Source organism: Balaenoptera ricei, chromosome 14, assembly GCF_028023285.1.
Source record: "Balaenoptera ricei isolate mBalRic1 chromosome 14, mBalRic1.hap2, whole genome shotgun sequence".
Taxonomy (NCBI): Eukaryota; Metazoa; Chordata; class Mammalia; order Artiodactyla; family Balaenopteridae; genus Balaenoptera; species Balaenoptera ricei.
Window position 1 is genome coordinate 14,241,480 of NC_082652.1, and position 24,797 is coordinate 14,266,276.

The 24,797-nt window shown below is 46.2% G+C and overlaps 1 long non-coding RNA gene across 2 annotated transcripts in view; it reads right to left on the reverse strand.

Annotated features, from left to right (window-relative positions):
• Positions 1–24,797, reverse strand: part of LOC132347237 (uncharacterized) — a 169,244-nt gene that overhangs the window by 64,555 nt on the left and 79,892 nt on the right. For both annotated transcript variants that reach the window (XR_009497146.1, XR_009497145.1), the window contains exon 3: positions 16,380–16,454. This is a non-coding gene — a long non-coding RNA (uncharacterized LOC132347237). The remainder of the gene's footprint in view (positions 1–16,379; positions 16,455–24,797) is intronic.

Sequence of the window (24,797 nt, forward strand, 5' to 3'; positions counted from 1 at the left end):
TAGGAAATGCGGCTCCATCTAATTCCTCGTTCCTTTCTATTTTCTTAAAGGCATCAGAAAGCAGCACACAGAAAATCCAGGGACAGCCACTGCCTCCATCAGATGCCTGCGGTAGACACCGTTAACGGAGTAGAGCACTTTTTCTCACTCAGCCTCACACAGCCTCAGAATCCTACTCAACACAGCCCTCCCAGTACCTACTTCAAACTGACCCGATTTCTCTCTCAAGGTGCCACCTGTTTCCAACCTCTCATCTAACATAGTGGTTCTCCAAGTGGGGTCCCTGGAACAACAGTAACATGGGCTACTGCTGAACAGGGAACTTGTTAGAAATGCAAATTCTCAGGTCCCACCCTAGACCTACTGAGTCAGAAACCTGGGGTCGGGGTGGGGGGCCGGGAGTTGGCCAGTGGAGCCAGTTTGCACTGCATCACAAGAGCCACAATGGAATATTTACACCACAGAAGCTGGCTGCAATCAGGGCTTCTCCTCCACCCCATGCCCACCCCAGAGGGCCTGCTGTTAAACGTTTACCAGCCCACCACTGGGTGGGGGGGGGGGGGGCACCCAGAAGTCTGTATGTGAAGTCGTTCTCCAAGTTTTTCGGAAGCATGAAAATGTTTAAGAAACACGGCTCTAAGTCAAAATCAGCGATCTTCAATTAGAATTATCTGGAGGGCTTTTTAAAACATATTCATATTAGGGCCCCATCTCAGACCAATGAGGTCAGAATCTCTGGGGCAGGACCTGAGCACTGGTATTTTTTTAAAGCTCCTTGGGGATTTCTAATGGGCAGTAAGGTTTGAGATCCACCAGTCCAAACCGTGCTTCTCGAACTTTCACACGTGCCCCCAGCTCCCGGGGATCCTGTTAAAAGGCAGATTCTGATTCTCTGGGTGGCCAGTGCTGTTGAGCTGAGGACCACACTTTGAGGAGCCAGGCTGTAAACCCCCTTGACGCTGCCCCTTCTCCAAACGCAGTCATTCTCTCCGATGCCCGTCTACAGATCCACCTTGACCCTTCGCCCTCATCAGAAGGGCCCAGGACAACAAACTGGTCCTGACTCACCCGCCCACCATGTGGGTGCATCTCAAAATGGGTATTTACACAGCCTGTGAAGAATATGAGTATCAAGCCCGCATTTGCCTAGAGAAACCCAAAGGCTGTAAAAGGGCTGAGAGACAGATTCAGGCAAATCTGTTTGCATACAGTTGACAGGCCTTCACCGGGACGCAAACTGCCCTCTGGGTGAGCAGAGCCACAGTTATAACTCACCTGGAGGCCGGCAGAGGTTGGCTTGGGGCAGGTGGCCACCCCGAAGGCAGAGCCTAGCCAACTGATGCCTCTTCCTGCTTCCCTTCCAAAGCTCTCCGCTCACAGGTGGGTTGCAGAGAATTTCTCCCACACTCTTGCCCATCCTCTGGGGCCCAGCAGTCTGGACAACCCATAAATAGCCTGTCTTACCATCACACCACTGGCCAGAAACCTCTCTCCCAGGGCAGATGGGTGAGGGCAGCCTCAGACCCTGTGAACAACACAAGATGAGAAGGCAGAGAAGGGAGGTGTGCAGAAGCATCCTAAAATTATTTCATCGTGGTATCAGGAAGGCATCCCGTGGGCTGCGCCCTGGCACACCTCCTGGCCCTTTCCCGTGCTGTTCCCTGCACCCAAGATGCCTGCCCAATTCTTCTCCTATACCAAAATCACCATCCACATCATCACCACACCAAGCGTGAACCGAGCACCTGAAATGGGCCACACACTGGGCTGAGGATTGTCCACAGACTAGCTCACAACAACACACCTGGAATTATTGTTGGCCCTTTCTCTTTTTTTTTTTTTGAGGTGGGGGGGCGTGATTTTTAAAATTTTTTTTATTGTGGTAAAAGTCACATTATATAAAACATACTATTTTAGCCATATTTAACTGTACAGTTCAGTGGCACTAAAGACGTCCACATTGCTGTGCAGCTCTCACCATCATCCACCTCCCGAATTTTTCACCTTCCTAAACTGAAACTCTGTCCCCATTAAACACTAACTCCCCATTCCCCCTCCCCACCCCACCGCCACCTCCCGGCCCCTGGCATCTACCAGTATACTTTCTGACTCTTTGAATTCGGCTATTCTAGGTACCTCGTAAAAGTGGAATCAAACAGTATTTATCTGCACCTGGTGTATTATATATTGGAACGCATTTTTTTTTTTTTTTAATTTATTTATTATTTATTTCTGGCTGTGTTGGGTCTTCGTTTCTGTGCGAGGGCTTTCTCCAGTTGCGGCAAGCGGGGGCCACTCTTCATCGCGGTGCGCGGGCCTCTCACTATCGCGGCCTCTCTTGTTGCGGAGCACAGGCTCCAGACGCGCAGGCTCAGTAGTTGTGGCTCACGGGCCCAGTTGCTCCGCGGCATGTGGGATCTTCCCGGACCAGGGGTCGAACCCGTGTCCCCTGCATTGGCAGGCAGATTCTCAACCACTGCACCACCAGGGAAGCCCTGGAACGCATTTTTAAGGTTAATTTAATATATGTCCTGCAAACAGACTGTACCTTCTTTTCCCCCCTCAAGCTGTGCTATACAGTAGGCCCTCACCAGCCATCTACTTCATATATAGTAGTGTACATACGTCAATCCCAATCTCCCAATCCATCCCACCCCTGTCTCTTGGTGTCCATACGTTTGTTGGCTCTTTCTAACAGATCAGAAAGCAGAGATGCCGAGAGGGAAAGTGGCTTGCCCAAAGCTACATCACAAGGGGCAGAGCCGGGATATGAATCCAGGTCAGTTGGATTCGAGAGCCAGTGTTCTTATTACAGCCCTGGAGGGCTCGGTGCAAGCATTCTCTCTTGTAAGAGTTCTTCCACAGTTACCCACTCACAAACAGATGGGCCCTCCTGTGTGTTCCCATGGCCCCATGTATGTTACCTCTATCACAGCGCTGCTGCATTATCTTACTTTGCACCTCAGGGCCTTTGCACCTGCCGTTCTTTCCACCTGGAATGGAATGCTCTTCCCCAGTGAGTCTTAGGGTTTCAACTCATTCAAGTCTGTATTAGTTTCCTATGGCTGCTGTAAAAAATTACCACAAACTTAGTGGCTTAAAACCACACAAATGTATTATCTTTCTGCTCTGGAGGTCAGAGGTCTAACATGAGTTGGCCAGGCTGTGTTTCTTCTAGAGGATGTTAGAGTGGATTTGTTTCCTTGCCTCTTCTGGCTTCTAGAGGCCACCCCACATTCCTTGGCTCATGGCTCTGCATCACTTGGACCTCTGCTTCCATTGTCACATCTCCTCTGATTCTGACCCTCCTGCTCTCTTCTTATGAGGGTCTTATGATTACCTTGGGCCCTCTCGGATAATCCAGGATAATCCCCACATCTTAAAATCCTTAACTTAATCACATTTGCAAAGTTCCTTTTGCCACGTAAGGTGACATAGTCACAGGTTCCAGGGATTCGGATGTGCACGTTTTTGAAGAGCCATCATTCTGCCTACCAGAAGGTTCCTACATGTGGTCCAAACCAGCATCCTCCTTCACTCTCCCGTGTCCTTCACTCCTTTTATCCCCCAGAGCACATGCCACCATCAGATAACATCCTGTAGCTCTTTGTTTGCTGTTAATCTCCGTCCCAAGAAGAGAATTCCGAAGACAAGGACCTTATTTGTTCACTGATGACTCCCCAGTACTCAGAACTATGCAAACATACAGTAGGTGCTCAATAAGGGGCTTGCCAACAAGTAATGGTTGACGTCACCAAGCACAGTCCAACCCGTTTTCCTCATTGGACTGGGGAGTCCACAAGGGCAGAGGTCCTGACTGATGGCTCTGTCTTGATGGGGATCAACGCTCAAATGTTAAATAGAAAAACCTACCCTTTCAGCACCACCCTCCTGCACCCGCCTGCCCCAGGAGAAATAGAAAGAACCCAGGCCTCCGTGTGCCACCTCTCCACTGCACACAAATCCACACACTAAAATCCACACAGCTGAGGTGTGTCCCAACACCCCAGGGGGCTCCTGAGAGGGAAACTATAAACAGTCCGAGGAAAATGGGGTGTTGGTGACATCACTCCACCCCGAGTGAGCCCACCCAGACCAGGCTGCTCTGTCCAAGCCCCAGTTCTTTCCCAGACTTGTCAAATGGCCCAGTGATTTAGCAAGAAAGCTGTTCTCATCAAGTTCATCCGCGTGGCTCCCATGTGTCCATGTCCAAGCACGTAAGGGGAAATAAAACTCTTCCAAGGACAGTGACATGATTTTTTTTCTGCCCTCCTATTCCTACCAACCTAATTCTACCATCCCCCACCCCAGAGTTGTTGCTTGAAAATGCTACAGGAAAAAGTGAGGGTGAGAAGGAAGAAATTAAATCTGACTATTTTGTTTCTCTGCTCAAAACTCTTCGGCGGGTCCCATTTTCATGGCTTTGCCTCTTACTAGCTGAGTGTCCTCAGAAAAGTTGTTTAACCTCTCTGTGCTGCAGTTTCTTTAACTAGAATATCAGGATAATAACAGTAACCAACCTCATGGATCATGAGGACAGAGAGACTTGATACATGTAAAGCACTCAGCACGGTGCCTGGCACAGAGTAAGCGCTCAAAATCTGTGGGCAATAATTTGATGGTTCCTCCAAAACTTAAACACAGAATTATATAACCCAGCAATTCCACTCTTAGGTAAGTACCCAAGAGTAATGAAAAGATATGTCCACGCATTTATATCACGGTTCATACAGCATTATTCACAATAGCCAAAAGGTGGGAACAACTCAAATGTCCATGAATGGATGAATGGATAAACAAAATGCAGTATACATCCAAATGATGGAATATTATTCATCCATAAAAAGGAATGAAATACTGATACATGCTCCAACATGGATGAACCTCAAAAACATGATGCTAAGTGAAAGAAGCCAGGCACAAAAGGTCACATATTATATGATTCTACTTATATGAAATGGCCAGAACTGGCAAATCCATAGCGACAGAAAGCAGATAAGTGGTCGCCTAGGGCTGGAGGGAGGGGGGCCTGGGGAGTGATTACTTACGGGCATGAGGTGTTCTGGGATAATGAAAAACTAGAGAGAGGTGGTGGGTAAATGCCACAGAATGGTATACTTTCAAGTGGTTGATTGTGTGTTATGTGAATTTCCCATCAATTTCAAAAAGTTAGCTCACGTACATAGTGTTCAAGAACTGTCTCCATCTTTGGCCTAAGTTCTGGCCTTTGCCAACCTCACCAGTCGCACCTACCACAAATTCTCCTCTTATTCTTCATGCTTCAGCCACTGTAAACGACATATGTAAGTGATCATCACATAGCTGCCATCGCTGAGATGTTCTAAATGCCAGGCTATGTGCTAAGTGGGTTCTACTATTACTCTCCATCACTGCGTCTCCGAGATGTTGTGCAACTCACCAGAGGTCATATAACTAGCAAGTAGGGAAGGCTGGATTAGAACCCAGGATTGCCAGATTCCAGGGTCCACATTTGTAACTACTGTGCTATATTACTTCCTCCAACTCACTGTGTTCTTTCATGATTGTCCCTTTGTTCAGTGTGTTCCTTTGACCCAAGGTCTCTCAATCTCAGCACTGTTGACATTTTGGGTCAGTTAAGTCTGTGTTGTGGGAGCTGTCCTGCTTATTTATTTATTTACTTACTTACTTTCGGCTGCATTGGGTCTTCGTTGCTGCGCGTGGGCTTTCTCTAGTTGCAGTGAGTGGGGGCTACTCTTTGTTGTGGTGCGCAGGCTTCTCATTGCGGTGGCTTCTCTTGTTGCAGAGCACGGCCTCTAGGCACGCGAGCTTCAGTAGTTGTGGCACGAGGGCTCAACAGTTGTGGCTCGTGGGCTCTAGAGCTCAGGCTCAGTAGTTGTGGCGCACGGGCTTAGCTGCTCCGCGGTATGTGGGATCTTCCCGGACCAGGGATCGAACCCGTGTCCCCTGCACTGGCAGGCAGATTCTTAACCACTGTGCCACCAGGGAAGTCTGTCCTGCTTATTATAGGATGTTTAACAGCATCCCTGGCCTCTACCCATTAGATGTCAATAGCATTCCCAGTTGTGACAACCAAAAATGTCTCTGGACATTACGAAATGTTATTTAGGAAGGCAAAATCTCCCCTGGTTGAGAACCACTGCCTTGACTGAAAATGATCTCACTGATCACCTACTTTAGCAGACACAGTCATGCTCCCCAAACATTCCATCTGCTCCCCTACATTTCCCAGTTCCTTGCAGTTGATTGAGGCCATGGGCCAAGTTCTAGCTAACGACCTGAGGGTAGAAGCCATGTGTTTCAGCTCCAGGCTGAGGCAATGAAGAGCCCATGCAAAATTCCCCAGTCTCTCTCTTCTTCTGTCACTGTGACCAAGGAGGCCAAGTGGCCCATCCATATGGCAAGTTGACAGAATGGCAGCACTTCCATCAGGCTGAGTCCCTGAGTGACTGTATGGAACAGAGACTTCACCAGCCTGTGCTAGACATGCAGGGCCCGCAAGGAGCTAACCTATGTTGTGTCAAGCTGCTGAGATTTTGAGGTCTGGTTTGTTATCCATCAGAACTCAGTCTGTCCTGAGGAATACACATGCCTTAGAAAACTCTTCTTCATCCTTCAAAACCTAACGCAGAAGTTGTCTCCTCAGCAAAATGTTTTTTTTAGTCTTCCAGAAAAAGTGACTCTCCCCTCCTTCTATATTCTATATCTATAGATACTTCGATTGCTACTTTCATCACAAGTATGTACATCTTTTAGGAGTCCCAACCCATCCACACCCCCATCACTTACAACTTGTAGAAGAGATGTGTCTATGTTAGTTACTTAGTTAGCTAGCCAGTTAGTTAGTTAGTTAGTATCATGTAACCCCACTTCTTCAGCCCATCACTATTCAGAATGGGAATAAACCTTTGACCCCAGCTGGGTCAATCCATTCTTTCTCCCAGAAACCAGAAACAAAGAGACCCTGGTCAATCTGTGTCAGATGCTGAAACTGACAGCAGTCTTGTATAGTTAGGGCTGAAGTGGCCATTGCCATCCATTTGGTGCTGAACTGAGAAAACTATTCTTCAAAGAAAGAGAAAGAATAAAACAGATTACAGAAAGAAACACAGATGAGATGTCATATGGTCGTCAGGAGACAGAGAAAGTAACATCTAGTCCTGATCTTTAGCTCCCCATTCTGGTCCCTTCCGATGATATTCTCATCTTGCTACAAACTCATCAGTTTGTAGGGGGGTTTGTTTCTTATAAATAAGAAACTTTGACTAAGACATGAATGATTATTTCTGGAGTAGGCTGCGATAGCTCTTCTTTATGTCTGCCCAGGAATATTTTCCATCCCATTTCTTCTGGCCCCTTGACAATATATTGCACACATTCTCCTCTAGGCCTGGTCTATCATAGAACTAACTCCACACTGTTATAGTGACTGGCAAGGAAGGGCACATGACCAAAATGGGGCCAATCAGAGCCCTTCCCTGGGATTCATACACTGATGCTGGGAAGAAGATTCTTCCTCCTCCCGTGGGGATCAAGGAGCTGTTTGAAGATGCTGAAGGCCATCTCTCCCACCACATGGGTGATATCTATGGTGGAGCTTGAGATAATAATCCAGGCAGAGGCAAATGGAAGTGAGAGAGGAAGAGGGGAAGAGAGAAAAAGAAAAGGGGGAAATGAATCTTGATTTCAATCCTAGGCCCTGATTCCTACCTTTCTTTTTTCCATTACATAAGGTACCCTACTCTCCTTTCAAGGGATGTAAACAGTTTAATCCCTTTTCAGGACTTAAGCTAGTGGGATCTGTATTTCTATCGACTGCTTGCAACTGAAATAATGTGATTTTGTACATCTTTGTCTTCCCAGTAGACTTTAAGTGCCTTGAACAAAAGGACAAAGTCCCATTCGTCACTATATCCCAAGGGTCTAGCATAGAGGAGTCGCCAATTTATGTCATTGAATGAAGTTTCTAGAGTCATGGTGTAGCTCAACATTCAATGTATCAGGTCACCTAATAGCTGTCATGAAAGCATCTTTGACATCATAATGGAAGCTGCAAAAGTCAGTGTTTCAGAGAGGGTCCCCTTGAATCAAACAGATGTGGGTTTGAATCCACCTTCTAGGCCTTGGATAAGTTATGTTGCCTCAAAGAGCCTCAGTTTCCTCATCTGTAAAATGGAGATATTAACAGTATCTACCTCATAAGACTGTTGTAAAGATAAAATTATATGATAAACGCAAAGTACTTTGGACAGTGCCTTACACAGTGTGCTCAATGCATATTAGTTTTATTACTATTATTATTATTATTACTGTATGGTTATTTCTTAAGTCATTTAAAAAATATTCTGGTTCTTTCGCAAGATCTTAACCTGAGCCTCAGGGAGACTTTGGGCCACCAATATTGCACTAAACTTGGAGAGCATGTGCATATGGAGTTATTGAAGGAGGAGAGGATCTCACAGAGCTATTGTCCAATTCTCAAACGGCATCCAAGATCTGCAAGAACTTCAAGGCTGCTAGTGACTCTCAAAACATACATCTGTATCTGATCTAGCAATTCCACTTCTGGTTACGTGCCCAAAAGGACTGAAAGTAGGGACTCAAACAGGTACTTGTACACAGATGTTCATAGAAGCTTTACTCACAATAGCTAAAAGGTGAAAACAACCCAAATGTTCATGGACAGACGAATGGATAAACAAAATGTGGTTTTTATATACAATAGAACACATACAGTGGTATATTCATACCAAGGAAGGAAATTCTGACACCTGCTCAACATGGACGAACCTTGAAGACATTATGCTAAGTGAAATTAGCTGGTCACAAAAGGACAAATATTGTATAGTTCCACTCCTAGGAGGAACCTAGAGCTGTCAAATTCATAGAAACAAAGTAGAAGAATGATGGTTGTCAGGGGCTGGGGGAAGGGGGGATGGGGAATTAGTGTTTAATGGGTACAGATGATGACAAAGTTCCAGAGATGGATGGTGGTGATGGTCGCATAACAATGTGAATGTACTGGGCCTTCCCTGGCGGTCCAGTGGTTAGGACTCCACGCTTCCACTGCAGGGGGCCCGGGTTCCATCCTTGGTTGGGGAACTAAGATCCCACAAGCTGCACGGTGCAGCCAAAAAAAAAAAAAAAAAAAAAAAATTGTGAATGTACTAAATGCCACTAAAATGTACACTTACAAATAATTAAAATGGTAGGTTTATGTTATGTATATTTCACCACAATTTTTAAAAATTGTGAATGTACTAAATGCCACTAAAATGTACACTTACAAATAATTAAAATGGTAGATTTATGTTATGTATATTTCACCACAATTTTTTAAAGCGGAAAAAAAGAACACATACGTCCATGGCCCTCTGACCTTCTGATACCAAATGCCTTCATGCCAGCCCCACGCCTACAGATCACCAAATGGACAGAGTGGAGAAAAAGAGGCAAAGAAGGTTCCCTCCTCAGTTGGCCCAAAAGATCCATGTCTTCCAAGAGTACTCTGGGTTCAGCCAAGCCCCAAACACGTTTTGCCTGCAGCACTTCATTCCGGCTGTAATGAAATTACGTGTGTGTGCTTACAGGGAAAGGGAGCGGTATGGTTTTAATTTATTTATGCTCAGCGTCTCAGAACGCAGTAGGGTAGCTGCTGTTTGATGCTGGAGGCATTCTGCAAGGCCTTTGCCTAAGCCTTCGTTCTCTTCGGTAACAAGAAACCAAGGTTAGCTCAGACTAAATTGTCTTGAAAGTCTGAGCGGAGAAGGGGCTCCAAACGTGGAGCTTGCCAAGGAAACACATTCCCTCATCCAAAGTAGGCATGAAATAAGGATCTGGTTCCTGGGACCCAGGGGTTTCCCACAGAATTCAGAAACTCAGACTTATCCCAAAATCTCAGGAGCATTGTGGTACAGAGTCATTTGGGAAGAGAGAATAAAGAGGAAAAAAAAAAAAAAAAAAAAAACCTTTATCAAGAACCTACTGTGATGCCAGGGACTTGACAGATGTTCTTTCCATCAAACGCCATTTTTCTGATAGGGAAACTAGGCTCCGAGAAGTAAATCGAATGGATTAAAATGTTAAGTGGAGCTTGAACTTGGATAGGGCTGATGCCAGCGTCTATGTGTTTCAGTTTAACCACCTGTTACCGTTACTATGGCTGTGTAACAAATCACCCCAAACCTGTGATGTCAAACAACCACCATTTTATTATGTTCACAGACTCTATGAGTCCAAAATTTAGAAAAGGTAGAGCAGGTATTATGAGTCAAACTGAGTCCCCCACAAAAAAATATGTTGAGGTCTTAACCCCCAGTATCTCAGAATGTGACCTGATTTGGAAATAGGGTCTTTACAGAGGTGATCAGGTTAATGTAAGGTCCTTAGGGACACCGAATCCAAGATGACTGCTGTCCTTATAAAAACAGGATATTTGTTGGTACACTGTTGGTGGGATTGTAAATTGGTGCAACCATTGTGGAAAACAGTATGGAGGGTCCTCAAAAGTTAAAAATCGAACTACCATATGACCCAGCAATTTCACTTCTGCGTATTTACACAAAGAAAACAAAAACACTAATTTGAAAAGATATATGCACCCCAGTGTTCATTCCAGCATTATTTACAATAGCCAAGATATGGAAGCAACCTAAGTGTCCACTGATGGATGAATGGTTAAAGAAGATGTGGTGCATATATGTATCCATATATACAATGGAATATTACTCAGCCATAAGAAAAATTCAATCTTGCCATTTGCAGCAACATGGATAAATCTAAAGGGTATTACGCTAAGTGAAATAAGTCAGAGAAAGAAAAATACTGTATGATCTCACTTATGTGTGGAATCTAAAATACAAAACAGATAAACAAACAAAACAGACTCATAGATACAGAGAACAAATGGGTGGTTGGCAGAGGGGAGGGCATGGAGGAGGGTGCAAAATAGGTGCAGAGGATGAAGAGGTACAAACCTCCAGTTATAAAATAAGCCACGGGATGTAATATACAGCATAAGGAATATGGTCAGTAGTACTGTAGTAACTTTGTATGGGGACAGATTACTAGACTTATCACGGTGATCGTTTCATAATGTATGCAAAGGTCAAATGACTTCCTGTACACCTGAAACTAACATAATATTATACATCAACTATATCTCAATGTTTTTGGGCTTTTTTTGGGCCGCGGGGCCCGCAGGATCTTAGTTCCCCAACCGGGGATCAAACCCGCGCCCCCTGCAGTGGAAGCGCGGAGTCTTAACCACTGGACGGCCAGGGAAGTCCCTAAATTTTTAAAGAAGGGAAATTTGGAAACCGAGGCACACGCACAGAAGAAAGACAACGTGAAGAGACACAGCAAGAAGGCCACGTGAAGATGGACGATTGGAATGCTGCTGCCAGAAGCCAAGGAATGCCAAAGATGCCCAACAAACGACCAGAAGCTGGAAGAGGTGAGGAAGGATTCTTCCCCTGCAGGCCTCAGAGGGACCATGGCCCTGCCAACACCTTGATCTTGGACTTCTGGCCTCCAGAACTGTGAGACGATAAAGTTCTGTTGCTTTAAGCCCCCGAGTTTGTGGTGTTTTGTCACGGTAGCCCTAGGAATCTAACGCGCTAGCGAGAGCAGAGGTCAGCACAGAGCTGAGTGTTGGGGTGCCAGCTCGGCACGTCCCCCGCATCCAGCCCCAGTCTCCTGTAAGCTGCTTTACATATGGGATTTCTGCATGTGATTGTATCTGAAAATTATTCCATAGTTATAAAAGCACTTTCATTTTACGAGATGGGAGATGGAAACTGAGGTCCAGAGACAAGTAGGACTTGCTCGAGGTCACCCAGTGGCTCAAGCAGCGTCTTAAGACAGGAAGGCAAGTGTTCCGGCTGCCGTTCCTGTTTTCTCTGCTGTCACCACTCATTTGGGGTAAAGGCCCAGGCAGCTTGGGGACAGGCTGTGTTCAGGGTGTCATTTCGCGTGGCTCCACTTCAGAAGCTTATTTTCCCCTCTTTCCATCGTTGCTCTGAGACTAAAAGATGGTGCCCTGATTGCATCAAGCACCCAGGCTTCAAGGCCAGCAGGGCACGAGGGCTGGGCCGCCCCTCCTAACCGTGACCTTACGAGCTGCCCTCTTGGCAAAGGTGAGCGGCGGGTGGGAGCTGGCAGAGCAGGCCTGGGGCACAGGGTTAGGCCCTGATAACCCGAGATCAAAGCAGCCTGTCAGCAGTGTCAGCTGAGAGGCCGCCAAGACAAGCGACGCGGGCAGCTTTATCTCCCCGCTGGCCCGAGAGCCGAGCCGGGGCGGGGAAAGCACCACGGTTCCCGGAAACTATTTCTGGAAGGCCAGGAGGGAGCTGATGGGGCCCTTGCTCATGGCACGCTGGCTCCGGGTCTCCTGCAATCTCACGCACCCCGCCTGGTTTCCTCTGTCTCGCGTTTGGGTTCTTTCCTGCTCTTTCATCCACAATTTTCCATTTTCATCTCTCCGTGTGCTCACACACAACAAAGATGGTTTTCTCAGCCCTGCAATTCCCGCTTTCCACTTCTCTCTTTCACACACAGAAGATGGCCGCTGCCCTCACCTCCCTGCCAACACACACACAGCTGCCTCTCTCCCTCCTGGCCCTTTCCATCCTCACATTCGCAGACAACCAGCTTTCTTCCACCTTCCTTTATACACGTGTGCATTCTCGCACGCACACGTACACACACACACACACACACACACACACACACACACACACTCACACCTGCCTGGGTTCCAATCTCCAAACCCTCTTAAACCAGAATCCAAAGACAGCTGCCAATTAAAGCAATAAAAACTTCTAGCCTTCCTCTCAGTTATTATGAACTCTGGGACCATTTCCACCAGCCGATGCCTGGACTTTTTTTTTTTTTCTCCCTTCAAGGTGTTGACCCTTTAATTTGCAGCTGGAAGAAACCCAGCCACTGTTCGCGCTCCAGCTGTGGCCTCTGTCAGCTGGGCAGCCCACAGCTGGCCAGTTTCAAACACATCCACTGGAGCCCAGTTACCTGGGCACTTTTAAAAAGGAAGAAGGGGGGGAGGGGAGGGAATCTACATTCCCAATACATTATCTGAGAGATTCCAGAAACTTCCACACACCAAAAGTTTGAATTTTCCTCTCTACCCTTAAACTCACACCTGATCTCTTGACCGGGTGTCCAGCCTGGACAAAAGGAAGAGAGAGGGAGAGGGACGTTGATGTACTTTCTACTTTCTGCCATCAGCACCTGCAAGGCTTCAGAATTTCCTCAGACTAGCTGGGCTGGGACTTCCCTGGCGGTCCAGTGGTTAGGACTCTGTACTTCCACTGCAGAGGATACGGGTTCCATCCCGGTCGGGGAACTAAGAGCTCACATGCCGTGAGGTGCAGCCAAAAAAAAAGAAAAAAAGAGAAAAGAATAGCTGGGCTGGTGGAATGGGAGGCGGGATGGGTTCAGGGAGTCACGCCCTTGCCCAGAGGCAAAGGGAAGGAAAGGAGCATTTATGGAGCCCCTGCTGTGTGCTGGGTACCTTTCCCATCTGTTCTGGGAAATGTCCAAGAGGCTGTGGGTCCCGCACTCAGCACAGTGCCTGGCGCATAATAAACACTCAATACTTTGCAAATATGTTGCTCTTTTTCTTAGCACCTTCACAACACTGTTCCATGGATATCCCCATTTTGTCAATGAGGAAAATGAAGCTCAGAGGCGTTTGGTGACAACCACCTAACCACAGCCCATACATGCCAGAGCCCGGCTCTCCCCCCCCACCACCACCCTTTCTGCCAGCCACGTAGCAACATGGTTGATCGGGGTAGGTTGTATTGCATCCTTTTGCTTCTCTCACAGAATCATGCAAGATTCTAGTTTTGGAAATGTGCTTTTCCTAGCTTCTTGCGGGTCTGGTTAAATCTGAGTATGACAGCTGAAAGGGCTCCTATAGACCCCCTACAACCCAATCACTGATGCTGAGATTATAAGCAAACTGAAACAAGGGGAAGAATAGAGGGGCTGTGTAGTTTTCACCTACCCTTATCAGGGTAACAGCTTCTCAACGTTGCTTTGGGAAAACAAATGTTCTTTTACTGGGTATAATCATAGTGGAGCTGTCAATCACGAGCTCACCACCAAAGGGAGGGCCTAGGACCCAAGCTCAGCCAATCAGAGGCTCCCTCCCAGGAATTCGCATCCAAGCTGGGGCTGAAGCTTCGCAGCTCATTCATCTCTTCGCCTGAGTCCTTGAAGCCCTGTTACCCAGTTCCCTTAGCGCCTGTTTTTTTCGGTGGCTTTGTTCCTCTATTCTACAAGCTCCCTCCTATCCTTCCAGTAAATTCCTTCTTGGCATACGTTAATGAAAGTCACTTTTGTTGCTTGCAGTCAGAGAATTCTAAGTGATACAGGAAGGCATGCAACCAAAATCACCCAGCAAGGCAGTGGCAGTGAGGAGACTGGAACCCATTTCTGAATCCCAGTTCATTACCTCCTCTCGGGCCTGGAAAGACGTAAGCGGCTTAATTCTTTCTTTCACCCTCTATATCGCTTAACAGCTCTGAGCCTCAATTTCCATAACGGAAAAAAAAATGGGAATATTAGGTCAAATACTATGAAATTGCAAGTTTTACAGTTCCAAAAAAAGGGCAAATATGGGACTTGCCTGGCGGTCCAGTGGTTAAGACTCCCCGCTTCCACTGCAGGGGACACAGGTTCAATCCCTGGTCGGGGAACTAAGATCCCACATGCCGCGCGGTGCGGCCAAAAGATTAAATAATAAAAAATATAAAAGGGCAAAGAGATTGGCAATATCATATGAAATGTGTCCAGATCCCAATTCCAGTTCATCAGGAGGGAGGTTTTTCCACATCAACGAGGAATTCTCTGGACACCTAGCTGGTGTTCAGTTTCAATTCTGACACTACCTGGAGATAGGGTCAGATTCCACAGGTTAAGGGCTCAGTCCCACGAGACTGTCCCTCCTGCCCCACCCCACCCCATCAGACACCAGTCAAAAGCCCAAGCTGTTACTTCTGCTTCTGACCTACCAGTCACAAATTGGGGGTTCCAAAGACCCCCTCCAACTCAGGATCCCCGTTGGAAGTCCAGATTGTTACCTATACTTCTGACCAACTAGCTATAAATTAGAGGTTCCCATCACCCCCTCCTTGGGTTCAATTAATCTGCTAGAGCAGCTTACAGAACTCAGGAAACCCATTTACTCACTAGATTACCAGTTCATTATAAAAGCATATAACTCAAGAATAACCAGATGGGAGAGATGCATGGAGCAAGGCACGTGGGAAGGGGCACAAGGCTTCTATGCCCTCTCTGAGGGCACCATTCTCCCCAAATATCCATGGGTTCGCCGACCTAGAAGCTCTCGGAACCTTCTCCTTTTGTGGTTTTTATGGAGGCTTCATTGCACAACCATGATTGATTACATCATTGACCATTGGCAATTGGTATCGCTCTCTAGCCCCTCCCCGCCTCCCCGGAGGTTGGGAGTGGGGCTGAAAGTTCCAACCCTCTAATCCCTTGATTGGATATCCGGGCAATCAGCCCCCATCCTTAGGTGCTTCCAAAAGTCACCTCATTCACATAACAAAAGACACATTTATCAGCTCTCATCACTCAGGAAATTCCAAGGGTTTTAGGAGCTCTGTGCCAGAAACAGGAACGAAGACCAGATACATATTTCTTATCATAAATCACAGTATCACAATCACGAACGCCCCACCTGGCCTCACCGGGCCCTCGTCTCACTGGTGGTGTGTAGCCCTCCTCTCCAAGATCTCAGAATGGGAATGTAATGACTTCTGTGACTCAAAAGTCCAGGAGTGGATTCTAGTCTCAGGCAGAGATGGATCCAAACATTCAAACTAAGCCTTTGTGACTTTCCCCTCCCATCTCTCAGCTTCAAGTCTCATTTAGTTGACTTTCTTCCAAACAGGCTCTCACCTCATGATAGCAAAGAAGACCCTCAGAAACTCCAAGCTAACATCCTACTAATGTAGCAACCCCAGCCAAGAAGGTGTTCCAATTTCTTCACCATCCTATTAAGAGTCCCAGGAATGAATCCCATTGTCCTTCCTGGTTTAGGTCGGTCACATGGTCACCCATGAGCCAATCACTCTGGCCAGGAGTCAGAATGCTCAGATTGGTCAGGCCTCGGTCACACGCCCACCCCTGGACCTTGGGGATGTGGGTCAGCTTCACCTAATTGTCTGGACACAGAACAGAGGAGGAGCAGTTTCCAAAGGAAAAATCAGGGTGATTTACACAAAAGGAAAAGCAGGAAAAACTGTCGATGCCCACCCTATACATCCTGCTGGTTCACGGTGGCATAGCTGTACATAGTTCAATGCACAGACCCGGGTCACACATACCTGCATCTGAAAGCTGCCTCCATCACTTTCCAGAACTTGGGCAAAGGTAATCTCACTGAGCATCAGTTTCCTCATCTGTAAAGTGGACAGAAAACAAGTTTCAGCTCACAGATTTCTAAAGATTAGAAAAAATGCAAAAATAATAGGAAGTCTGTCACAAAAACAGTAATAATAATAATACAGTAAATATTGTTACTTTGGAAAAAATCTCAGTTCTCAATGCCCATAAATATCCTAGTTCCTGGCTTCTGGATGGGATTCTCTTGTCTTTCTCTTTCCTCTTTCTTCCTCAGTTATCTGATGCTTTGCCTTTTTTTTTTTTCCTTGCAAAGATTAAATACACACACACATACCCCCCCCACACACACACACATACACACTCACAAACACGAGTCGAACCCAAATAACACACTCATATAAAATAGAGGAGGAAGTGAAGATCTGTGGGATTCATTTATATTCAACTGTGAGCAGCCCGAGACTCGTGTGGTGGAACATATGCAAAAGGCTTAAAGGAGGAAAGAAGATGTTAAAATTGTAATTTTCCCAATCATATTGAGACATTTCGTTCAGCCTTAATGACAGGACGCATAGCATATCTGTCAAACACTGTGCTACATCTCCAGGCAGAAAATAAATAAATTGAGCTTCTGCTCAGAGACAGCATAGGCTGAGATTGCTGTCGGTTTTGTTCCACTTTTTTTTTTTTTTTTTTTTTGCCTTTTTTTCTCTCCAAGCCATTTTGTTTTTGTTACCGTCTTTGTGAGATTTGCTCCTGTTTTCTCGCTTGTTCTTCTTCCTTCCACGCGAGTTGGAAAGGACCTAAGTCTGCATGGACCAGGAAAGTCCAGCGGACACCTTCCAGAAGCTCCACATAGGTCGCAGGATACAGTATAAGGTCTAATGAATCAGGCCCTGAGGGTCCCACCTGGACCCTGACTTCCGCAAAGACCCCATATCTACTCCTTTTTCTAGTGGCCGATGCAGGAGGCCAAGATCAGTTAGGCAGAGAAAGCCTGTGATTTGGTGTCCCACGTGGTCTGTGGTTGAACTGATATTAGCCAGTGGTGGGCAAAAAACTGAGGAAATCTATGGTCAATGGGTGAGAGAAAGGCACAATTTCAAGGATAAATCTGGGCACTTCCTTGGGTCTGAAGAACCTGATTTAGTTGTGAGCTGGTTCCTAGAATTTCCACTGACATCAGTGGAGCCCCACTAATGGAAGATCAGCAGCATCGGGGGGTTCTTGGCTGGATATATTTTTTGTTGTTGTTTTGTTTATTTTTTTTTTTTGAAGCTTAATCAATTGTAGAGCTATCTGGTGGGATCTATAACCCCATGAGCCATATCTTATATATGGGTTTTGTTTTCTGTTTTTTGGCCATGCGGGATCTTAGTTCCCTGACCAGGGATCGAACCCGCTCCCCCTGCGTTGGGAGCATGGAGTCTTAACCACTGGACCACCAGGGAAGTCCCACTGGCTGGCTATCTTGATGGCACTCCACCATGCTGGTGCTCAGGTCATCTCACCCACATACCTTAAGGTGTGGCACTCCTTTCTGCCTTCCAGGGTAACACTAGGGCACCAGCCTCAGAGGGACAAGGGACGGCAAAGTCCAGAGATGTAATCAACACACTGAAATCGCACATCCTTGAATGGATGGGGCATTCAAGAGCGGAAAACCTGAAACTGAGTCAGAGGAACTTGGATCAATTAGATGCAAGGAAGAGAGAGCCGAGGAACTCTCGAAAATATTTTCCAAGCCAGTGGCAAGAGAACGAGCTTGGAGAGGGAGACGTGGACCAGATCTGGAAGGATTTGAGCATCACCCTAGGCACACATGGGAGCCATGGAAGGGCGGAGAGCAGGACCGTGATGATGAGAGTTGCATTTCAGAAGATCACGCAGGCTGCGGGGTAAAGAATGGATGGAGGGAGGGAAGAGTGGAAACAGTCGACAGAAGGCTCCTGTGGAAATCTAGAAAAGAGAGGGAGATGGCCAGATCAAAGACATTGGGAAGAGAATGGAGACAAGTCAACAGCTCCAAGAACTATTCAAGAAATAGGATTAGAAAGAAAGACAGTTTTAGGCACAAGAGACAAGGGGTGAACACCTAAAAACTTCCACCCTAAGAAGAGTTAGTCTAAGCTATTCCCCTACCTTTAGTTTATCTAACACAAGTTAGAAATCTTTTTTTTTTTTTTTCCTTTAAATTGTGCTCACGGACCTATGGTATCCCTACATGTCTCCTGTCACCGTGCTTGTGCAGAATGCTTGATCTAGCAGGCTCTGAAATCAGACTGCCAGGGTACGGTTGTATTATTTAGAGTCTTCATTAGAAGCATGTAGAGATTGGATGCATTTCATAGTTCTCTTTGATGATCTACTTAGTAGGTGAGAAGAATTAAAGGGATGAGATTTTGAAGGCTCCAGAACATTTAGCAAGCCAATGTCCTTATCCAAATTCAGAAGGATGTGATCTTAATGCAGTCCTTGGCAGTGGAGTCAGGAAAGCAAAGCTGTGATGGAGAGACACTGTTCTATGTAAAGAAGAGAAAAAATACTTTCAGAAACTCAAAGCTTAGAGCTAATATCGAAGAAACACTGAATGGTCCCCAGTCCTCTAGCGAAAAGCACACGTATCTGCCAGCCTGTCGTCAAATAGCAGCTAATCAACAATCCAAGTTGCTAAGACTATCCATCCAGTGGATCTTATCCAAACAGGGTGTCCTCAGGCTGAGCAGGGCAGAACTAAAGGAGTAACCAGGGTGGGTAAACTCACCACCCTAGAGTAAATTAAGAGCTCACTACTCAATCCAGATCACAGATGGAATTGTTCAACATGGACATTGACCATCCTTCCTGAGTAAGATAACTGATCATCCCAGCAGTGTCTGGGACTTTCAGGGCTAAAATAGGGAAAGCCCCAGGCAAAGTCGGACCCCTGAGCCCCACTTGGAGCTCACGTCACCACTTTGAATGGTATCCTTTTCAATGGTGAGTTCAGAAAACATATTGACCAACGTGGGGTCCATTTTACTAGGAAAGAAAATCAGTTTGCTCCCTTGCATCTACTCCATCCATCTTTTCCAGTGGAAAGGAAATTGGTACAGCTACAGTGGTGAGTGCACGCTCTGAAGTCAGATGCAATGGGCTTAAATACTTGCTTTCCTCATGTTTATTGTGCCTAACTCATGCCTCTGATGTTAGAAAATGTATGGCAACGCAGTGCTGAACGCGGTGCCTGGCTTGTAGTAAGTGTTCAAAGCCACGAGCTGTTTTTTATTATTAGAACTTTCCATCGAACCCCACCCCAACCCCAATCCTCTTGATGGAACGCTACTTAGAGCTTCTAATCTCTCTCTTGGCATTTCCCATTTGACCTAGGCTTTGAGGAGCTTCTGTAATTCATCCTCCCTTCCCTGGGCCTTAACTGATAAGAGTCCAGGTACCAGGTTCCTCTTTGCAAATTTGTAACTGAGAAGATTTAGAAAACCTTTGACTAAAGTGACTAACATGACTGAATATGAAAGGAAAGCAGAACAATCGTGTCTTTCCTTAAGAAGGAATGGGTTATCTCTAGGGGGAAGGGAGTTTTCTAAGCCCCGAAGATGTTTGTTAAAGGACACAATGTGTATAAAAAGCTTAATGCGGAGATCCAAACAATGTCACCGTCAAATTATTATCTCTTACCTGAACAATGGCTGTGGCCTCCTAATTGAACTACTGCTTCTGCCTTTTGGCCCAAGAGTCTGTTCTCCACCCTGCAGCCAGAGGGATCTTTTTATTTATTATTTTTTGGGGGGGTTGCGGGGGTGCCGTGCCGCATGGCTTGCAGGATCTCTGGTTCCCCGACCAGGGACTGAACCTGGGCCACGGCAGTGAAAGCGCCAAATCCTAAGCACTGGACTTAGGGAACTCCCCAGAGGGATCTTTTGAAAATGTAAGGCAGCTGCCCTGGTGTCCGTCAGGAGAAAGGATAAACTGGTATATCCATACAAAGAAATACTACCTCACAATAAACAACAAAAAAGTACTGGTCCAAATTAGAGCATGGGTGAACTTCAAATACATTATGCTGAGGGAAAGAAGCCTTACACAAGACTACATACTGCATGATTCCATTTATATAAAGTTCTGGAATAGGCAAAACTCACACATGGTGAGAAAAATAAGAACAGTGGTTGCCTGGGGGCAGGGCAGGAGGGAGAGGTACAGTGATAATACTTTCTAGCTTGATAGGGGTTAGGGCTGCACAGGTATGTCAAAAATTGTCAAAATTCAAAGAATGACAGGCTTAAGACTTGTGCATTTCACTGTATGTAAATTTTATCTTTAAAAACAAATATTGAACTCTGCTTAGTGATATGCATGCCTAAATGTTTGGGGATGAGGTCACAGGATGTCTGCAAGTTATTTTTGAAATGCAACAAAACTAAAAGATGAATTGATAGATGGATAGTGGGATGAATACAGGAGTAGACGTGTGATGAAGCAAACAGAGGAAAATGTGAAGTGTAGAATCCACTCGGTGGGTATATGGGTACATAATTTTTCAACTTCTCTATATGCTTGAAATTTTTCATAATAAAAAATGGGGGAAATTCCCTGGTGGTCCAGTGGTTAGAACTCCGAGCTTTCGCTGCCGAGGGCCCGGGTTTGATCCCTGGTAGGGGAGCTAAGATCCCACAAACTGCAGCAGTGCGGCCAAAAAAAATTTTTTAATAAAAAATAAATTTTAAAAACGGGGTTGGGTGGGGAAGGGGAGTAGAAAGGGAGATATGTCACTCCTTTTAAAAATAGCTTCCCTGTTTTAGTCAGATGCAAAGCCAGAGCACTTGCCCTAGCAGGGTCTACAGGATCTGGGCTCCTTCTGACTCCTAACTCTCTGGCCTCATTTCCTGCCACCACCTAAACAATCTTCAATGATGACTGAAGCCTCTCGACCACTTTACTTCCAGCCATGGCAGCCTCCTTGCGCATCCTCCAACATACCAACCTTGTTCTGGTGTCAGAGCCTTTGCTCTTCTGTTCCTTCTGCCTGGAACACGGTTCCCCCATTTCACAAGCTCGATCCCCTGACTTCTACAGTCTCTGCCCCCGTGTCACCTCCTGACTACTCTATATGAAACGGCACTTCCTCCCATCACTCTCCATCCCTTTACTTATTTTAGGTTTTTATCACCTGCTGGTACAATATTCATTTGTTTATTACCTATCCCGCTCCCCCGCCCCAGCAATATAGCCACTTTGCTTTGTTCCTTGTGGTATGCTGGCACCTAGAATGGCACCTGGAAGAGGTTCCTTCAATCCTCACTTAATAAACACGTGAATGAATGCATGTGCTGCTGACACTACGAACAGTCATCGTAACTGAGTACCTGGTAAGTGCTGGCCCCGAGCTTTCGCTCCACTGACTCCCGTGCTGTCAGATAGCCTATGGCTATTTTGACAACTGAGAAAAATCGGAGTTTGAAAGATTGATTTACCCAAAGACAAGGGTCAGGGCTGGAAAAGTCCAACCTAGTTCTTCAGTTCCAAAGCCCAGAATCTTTCCACCTTGCCACAGGGCAGGGAGGGTCTAGAAGAGGGAGTCACATGGGAGAGAAGGTGTGAGCAGGTCGCCAGGACTACCCTAACTGCAGACGGAAAGACCCAGGTGCTGGGCTTCCCTGGTGGCGCCGAGGTTAAGAATCTGCCTGCCAGTGCAGGGGACACGGGTTTGACCCCTGGTCCGGGAAGATCCCACATACTGTGGAGCAACTAAGCCCATGTGCCACAACTACTGAGCCTGCACTCTAGAGCCCGCCAGCCACAACTACTGAGCCCGTGTGCCACAACTACTGAAGCCCACGCGCCTAGAGCTCGTGCTCCGCAACAAGCGAAGCCACCGCAAAGAGAAGCCCGCGCACCGCAACGAAGAGTAGCCCCCGCTTGCCGCAACTAGAGAAAGCCTTCGCGCAGCAACAAAGACCCAACACAGCCAAAAATAAATAAATGAATAAATTAATTAATCAAAAAAAAAAAGACCCAGGTGCCCACACATCCAAGGACATCAGACTCTCCATTGTCAAACTTCCAATGACACCTCGTGCCCCCGGCCCCCAGTCTACCAGGATCAAATGGTCTGACCAGCATTACTACTGGGCTTCCAACTTGAGCGGCTCTGGTACATCATGGTCTGTGTTGTTTTGGTTTTTTGGTTTTTTTTTTTTTTTGGCTGTGCCACGTGGCTTCCAGGATCTTAGTTCCCGCACCAGGGATTGAACCCAGGCCCCAGCAGTGAAAGAGCAGAGTCCTAACCACTGGACCACCAGGAAAGTCCCTGGTCTGTGTTAATAAACTGCCTTTCAGTTGCAAAGATGACCTTAACCCCCACGTCAAACATCTTTATTCTGTTTCCTCTTATACACAGACTATATCTATTGACCTTAACACAGCATTTTTTTTTTAATAAGTGTTGAAAAATGTTAGTTCTCTCCATGGTTAACTAGTCCATATCAGATGATCAAGTTCAACATATGGGGAAAAAAATGTCAAGAACATTTGCAATTATTCATAGATAATCAGTCAGTGAATGGGCATTCAAGAAGGGAGGGGCACATCAGTTGTTGCTACATGTGTGTATTGAGCACCTACTATGTGCCAGGCATTGTATCAGACACTAGGGGATGAGGAAGTGGGGAATGGAGTGTGTGCCCTGCAGAGCTCAGTCACTTCCTGTGTGACCTTGGCCAAGTTACTCAAGCACTCTGAAACTCGGTTGCCTCATCTGAAAAGTGGAGATAATTACATCTCCTTAAAAATGCTTTTATTGTGAGGAACACAGGAGACAATGTACATTACAGGGTCTAACACAGTGGCCAGAAGACAATAGCCCAGGAAAAACATGGTAGTTCCATGCCCACGTCTCCCTCCCTTGCTCCCTCCCACTTCAAGGAGACCTTGAGACATACATGGGGAATTCTGAGGTCTGGGCAGACCACGTTAAGTGCTCCAAGTGAGGAAGTGACCCACAGACTATTTAATTCCTTAATTCTATGCCTAGGAATACTCACAAAGGAGGTATTTTTGTCCCCATGTTACAGATGGGAAAACTAAAGTTCAGAGAGGATAAGTAACTTGGCCAAGATAATATGGTTTTTAAGCTTTAGAAGCCTCCAGTTCTTGTCTTGTTCATCTCATGGTAGAGAGAGATGGATTCCAACCAGCTGCAGAAATCCAGAACGGCTGCTTGGAGGAGGTAGCCATTTCAAGAGTCTATCTTCACAGCATAAAGATCTGTTTTCCTCTAATACCAAACTCAGCATTCCTGAGGAGTCTACATCCTGGATTCCATAACCCAGAGCTTTGCCACTTTCTTTCCAGCTTTGGCTTTAGCCCAAGTGGACATCAGCACAAATTTCCTCCTCTGAACACAAGTAAAACATTCAGATTCACAGAGACCTCCACCCGACACCACCCATCTCCTTCCCTTGTTATCCCCATATCTAAAGAGATTTGAGAAAGATGCTGCTCAAAATCTCTTTTCGAACTCCCTCCCACTGGTTGGTTATGTCAGACTTACTTTTTTGTCTCTTGGTGACAGGGTTTGTTAAAAAGGAGAGGGGAAATCCAGCAGATACTAAGACATCCTCCTCAGACTGGAGGACTGACCACCCTACCATTCAAAACATGCAGGTTCTGGTTATTTACAGTTACCTGTTTGTTTGGGAAGGAGTTTTTCTCTTTCTTGCACGTCCCCTAGCTGTGTATACAGTGAAGAGGACGGTGCCGAGCCTGTAAGATTTTTTTTTCCCTCCCTGTGTTTATCCACCAAAGAAAGTATTTTAAGTACTTTGTTTCCATTATGCTATTCTGAGCCCATTACTTGGTGGGGTGATTAAAGATGGCTTTTGGCAAGAGAAGAGAAAGCAAAGTGTTTGTTACTCAAATGACTGCTAGCCTTTCCCAGGCAGTCTTCAAAGGGGAAAACATAAACACATGGCATTCAAAATACATATTGGCTTGGTACTGGGAGCCCTGGAGGACATCTGGCCCTTCACCTTTGCCTGGAATCTGAGGAGCTGGGACAGGAGGCATGAAAAGGGCTCTTTCTAGGGCATCTTGAGGGCAACTGACCTCTCTGGGTTCTTCTATAGGCAACTGACCTCTCTGGGTTCTTCTATCTTCCTCCTCACCTGTGTGGTCCTTGATTCTTTCACTTGGCTGGGGTCTTCTTGGGTTACTTCCCAACCCTTTCAATTGTGTTTGGATCCAACCATGGACAAGAAATATGGGCCCTCTACGTTCAGTTCACGGGGCTTAAAGTCTTCTGGCATGGTCTACAGGCCTTAATCAAAAGAATCCCACAAGCATGTTTCCAAGAGGTGATGAATTTCACAATGGAGAAGGACAAGGCGTGTAATGGGCCTGGG